This window comes from Punica granatum, chromosome 3 (genome assembly GCF_007655135.1).
Source record: "Punica granatum isolate Tunisia-2019 chromosome 3, ASM765513v2, whole genome shotgun sequence".
Taxonomy (NCBI): Eukaryota; Viridiplantae; Streptophyta; class Magnoliopsida; order Myrtales; family Lythraceae; genus Punica; species Punica granatum.
In genome coordinates, this window is record NC_045129.1 from 4,593,516 (window position 1) to 4,598,801 (window position 5,286).

General features: G+C 35.7%; 1 long non-coding RNA gene across 1 annotated transcript; it reads left to right on the forward strand.

The window, feature by feature from the left end:
* Positions 1-1,601: 1,601 nt before the first annotated feature.
* LOC116201747 lies at positions 1,602-2,371 on the forward strand. The gene is made up of 2 exons (XR_004155934.1): positions 1,602-1,671; positions 2,082-2,371. It is a non-coding gene; the product is annotated as an uncharacterized LOC116201747 (long non-coding RNA).
* The last annotated feature ends 2,915 nt before the right edge of the window (positions 2,372-5,286 follow it).

Here is a 5,286-nt window from a genome sequence, read left to right on the forward strand (position 1 = left end):
CGAGAATGCCGGTCCTAATCGACAGCAGGACTAGGGAGGGAGGGATGGACCCAAACTGTGCTGAGAGGAAGTAATGATACAAGTCAAGGTACTATTTTTCACTTGCTGATCAAATTTTTTCACCTTTTGGGTACCGACGAATGAATTAATATATTTCTTTGTCTATTATTTTTAAAAAGTGTTTTTTTCTTTTGTTTTTGAGAAATTTCGTTTTCTAATCAATTTTGTAAAAGTTAGTTTCATCATAAATTTTACTTTGGAAAAAAAATCACATATATTTTGATAATCGTCTCAGATTTGACCTCCGTTACTATTCTGTTAATATTTCCATCTATTAGCCTACATGAACTTTAAGGGACCCACTAAATTTATTCATCATTTGATCATCTTCTCTTTTCTTTACAAAAATAATTAAAGTTTTCATAAAAGTCTCAGTTTTGTTTTAGATTTTGATTTTTAATTTAAAAAATATATATGTCAGCATCCCATTTTGATCCACCGGCTCCAGGAGAGAATATTAAAAACATTCCTAACTACAACCCGGAAACTATTACAGAAAAAGACCCTCGTGTTACTATTCACAGCTGGGTCAGCCATGTCAATTGGACGGCCTTGACGAGACGAAATCTGGGTCCGCACAAATCGGATATTAGAAAATTGGTATAAGGTCACTACTGCACTCAGAAAAATTCGAGAATCAATATTACGTAGAAATATATTTTCCGATTCGGAGTTTTGTTCCGGATTTTGAAAATCGAACTTGATGCTCATAAAGCCCGAAGACGTCTTGTTGAGTATTTTTTCTCAAAACAAATGAAATAAAATAAAATAAAATAAAAATCAAGGTTAAATTATGGAAGTGCCTTGATTTAAAAAAACCGTGAATATTCAAAAAATCAGTCAAAAATACTTCACACCGATGGATGACGGAAATTACGATTTTGCCCCTCATCTTATGATCATGCTACTTTGTCGATTTCGAATTTTCCTCGTGCTGCGATCCTCCATGCATCGCTCCCAGGGCCGTCTGGTTGACATGGCTGATCTGACTATGAATAGTAACCCGGGATTAGATGGGTCTTCTTCTGTAATAGTTTTCGAATTGTAGTTAGGAATGCTGTTGAAGTTCTCTCTTGGAGCTGGTGGACCAAAACGAAATACTGACATGTATTTTTAAAAAAATTACAAATCAAAATATAGAATAAAATTGAGACTTTTAGAAAACTTTGGTTATTTTTGTAAAGAAAAGAGAAGATGATCAAATGATGTGCAAATTTGGTGGGTCCCATAAAGTCCATGTAGACAAATAGACGAAAAATATTAATAGAATAGTAACGGAGGTTAAATCTGAGACGATTATCAAAACATGTGATTTTTTTGTTACAAAGTAAAATTGATGACAAAACTGAAAACTTTTACAAAATTTAAGTTTTTTTATTTATTTACCCTATAAAAAAAACTCTTCTATGGAATTCATAAACGTACTAGACGGCAGCCCGTGCATCCCACATAAGTCACCTTGATTATTTCACGAATTTTGAGTTCATGGAAACTATGCTATTAATCTACAACACACCTTTTATTTTTGTTTTTGTTTTTTGCAGGGAGGTGGATTCATTCAAGGGGGAACAATGAGTAGCATTGGATTGCACAATGAGATTCCCTATTAAGGTAATTAAAGTCCTCTGGTGTTCTAACCCCTCCATCTTCCATCTTTTCTGTAATTCTCGTGTCATTCCCACACTTTGATGTGATGATTTTCTTGTTCGGGGATAATCAAGAGTTTTTGCCCAAATTAGATCTCTTTTGCAAAATATTTCTTATAATAGACTTCTTTGCAAACTAATTTTCCATAATAGACTTACATTATTTTATATATTCATTTACATACCTCAAAATACTTTGATTTGTTTTATTTAAGTTCTTGGCCCAGTGAGAAATATGCAAGAATATTCTTCTTTTTTACTTGTATTCCTAGAAGAGTTTAATTTGTTTGATTTAAGTCATTGACCCAATAAAGGATAGGTGAAAAACAAAATCACCATTATCATTCAATCCTTAATTAAAACCTGATTCTTCAGCTTGCTGCTGCTGTGGGAGATTGCAGGATTGTGGATAGCTTAAAAGACGGGGAAGTCGGAGACAGTGAACTCCTGCTTCTGCGATTGTTGCTAAGGAGATTTAGAAACGTTTGCTCTTTCAATTATCAGCATATTCAGCGTGTTGTTCTATGAAGAACTTCTATAATATGTGTGTGTCTGCCTGCTCGGCTAGGTATTCTTCAGATACTAGAAAATCAACTATCGGTGAGTGTCAAATGTGTCATCTGTGGATGTGGTGAACTCTGCTGAATCAATTTATTGTTCTTATAGTTCTCCTGTATTTTCGGAATGTAATTTCGCTGGACAGAGGAGATGCATGTGCTGGTAAATTGGTAGGTTAGTCAATATGTTGATGTGATGAGAACGGAGTTCCACCACATTTGCTCAGCCGCCCTCATTCAATATTACTTCCACCTCTTCCGAGAACATATTTCACTTTACTGAGTGTGTGTAAATACATATAACTTGAGGAGAGGAAGATTAATCAGAATTAGTCTCGCTGAAATATCGAACATTTGAAGCATAACTTTACCCTTTGCAACTGGAGACCTGGCCTTCCAAAATGGCATATAGAGAGAAGAGTTTGATGTTCCTCCGCAAATGCATTTATCTCAGGTCAGTGTTAATAAAACAGAACAATTAATCATACTACAATCTTCTGAATTGAGCAGAGAAAAGAAAGGGAAACGGTCAACCTTTTGAACTTTTTTCTTTTTCGTCCTAAATTTTTAATTGAGATGAAATTGTCCTCAAACTTTTCAAATAGTGTCAGTTTTAGTAGTCCTTCGGTTAATTAACTTTTCCATTCAAAAACTATTTTTCAATAAAAAAACTATTCAAAAAGGGATTTTTATTCTTTTTAAACAAAACTAGGTGATAACTCGCGCATTGCGCGAGAAAGAATTTTTATTTTTCCACAAAAAACTTATGAATTCTTCTTCGAGAAATATATATTGTGGATTAAAATTATTTCACTTAAAATTTAAATGAGTTCCGCAAAAAACTATATTTCACCAAAAGCGAAATTTTAATATCCTAAATATATTGTGAAAAAAAGGGAAGTAATGTGCGGTTTTTCAAATATAATAAAATGCAAATCTTAAATAATTGTTTTAGATAAATAAATAATTGGAAAAAGGTACCTATCAAAAATATTTTTTTTCTTGAATATGTACATTGAAATAATTATTTAAGATGATATGTTTTCCTATACTTGAAAAATCAGCGTATTACTTTTTTTCTTGACTTAAAATTATTTTTCAATTTCAATTGTATGATTTCTAGTCCAAGTAATATGTCCCGGTGCAGTCCATGTAGTTGCCTTACAACATGAACAAGTCCTGGAGGACGTACAGACATCTTCCGTTGCCTATGAAACTGCAACTACTAACTACATAGATGGTGGGAAGATAGGCACTGCAGCGGAGCCAAATCCAACTGCACTATTATGAATTTTATTTTCTAATAAAAGAAATCCAAAATGACCATAATAAGGACTGTGGACGGTGGACACGCTTAGTACTTATGTTTAGTATTTTAGTTAAAGTGTTTAATATTTTTGTTATTTGTGATGGATTATATAAAATAGTAAACACTTCAATCGTAACACTAAACACTTAAATTGAAAGTATAAGTAAAAAATACTTGTGCTAATCACGATTACTAAAAATATTAAATACTTGAACTAAAGTATGAAACGCTTGAACTGAAAGTACTAAAAGTATCACAGTGATACGGAGTCATGTTAGCAAATCCCCTGTACTGAGAACACTTTCACTTTTGCAGAGCAATTTTCTAGTCATTTCCCTAAAGTTGCCTCCACCCAGTAAGCATTGACAATAAGGGCGGTGAACAGAGAGCACTTCCACTTTTTGCAGGATTGCGAGTATGGTTTTCAGCTCTTCACCATTGCAGGGGTCACTACCCAGAAGCTCGTTGAAGCCTTTTCTCTCAAACTGCCGGTTTCACTCAGCTTCTCTGCTTGGAAGATTTTTTTCCTGTGCCGAGTTCCAATGATCTGCTTGCTTGTTGGAAATCTTTCCGTTGGTGATTGCCCCATCTCTGGGAGATCTTGGAGCCCTCATGGTTCCTGACCTTTTCAAGGATGTTGATGAAGGGATGAGGCCAACGTTGTTGTTCAACCATTTGAGCAAGAAAAAGAAGTGTCTAGTTATTTTAGATGATATGTGGCAGCATTTTGAGCTTGCAGACGTTGGAATTCCAGTCATAAGAGACGGTGTTCATCTGGTCCTAACAACATGATATCTTGGTGTTTGCAAAAAGATGTTGTGTCAAGCGGAAGTTGGAGTTCGACCTCTATCTGATGAAGAAGCATCGGCATTGTTTGTACAGACACTTGGTTCTGATCCACCTCCTAGTCGGAAACTTGTTGCTGAGGATATTGTTAAGGAGTGCAAAGGCTTGCTGTTAGCTATTGTTGTTATGGCAGGAAGCATAAGGGGAGAGGTCGAGGATCATGTCTGGGAAGCCATGCTGGAAAATTTAAAATGACTAGGAGCTCTGGAACGGAGTATGAAAGAGAGTGTTTTCCCGATTCTGGTGCACAGTTACAACTGCTTGGATAAGAAGAAAAAACTATGTTTTTTAACGTGTGCTCTATATCCTGAAGATAGTTTAATCGATAGACAAAAACTAATAGAACTTTGTATTGATGAGGAGGTGATTCGTGAAGATAGGAGGCGGAAGTGTATAACGAAGGGCGCAGATTGTTAGATGAACTTGAAAAGGCGTGCCTCTTGGAGGCAAATAGTGAAGGCCCTAGAGAAGTTAGGATGCATGATGTGATTCGGGATATGGCACTGCACATCATGAACGCGAACAACTCCCCATGCATGGTGAAATGTGGCTTGGGTTTGGAATATGTGCCGGATGATGAGGAATGGTTGCCTAATCTTCAGAAGGTCTCCTTGATGAGGAAAGACATAAAGGTAGTTCCATCCTCCATATCACCAAACTGTCCTCAACTTGCAACTCTGCTGCTAAGTTACAGTTTGAGTCTGCAAAAAATCTCAAAACGTTTTTTTTTTCCGCGGATGCAGGGGTTGAAGGTTATTGATTTGAGAAGTACTAGCATCACAAAAGTGCTCTTGATTATCTCGTATCCTGTCCCTAGCGAAGTTGACATCGTTAAGGAAGTTGGAGCACATGAAGTGTATAAATATTA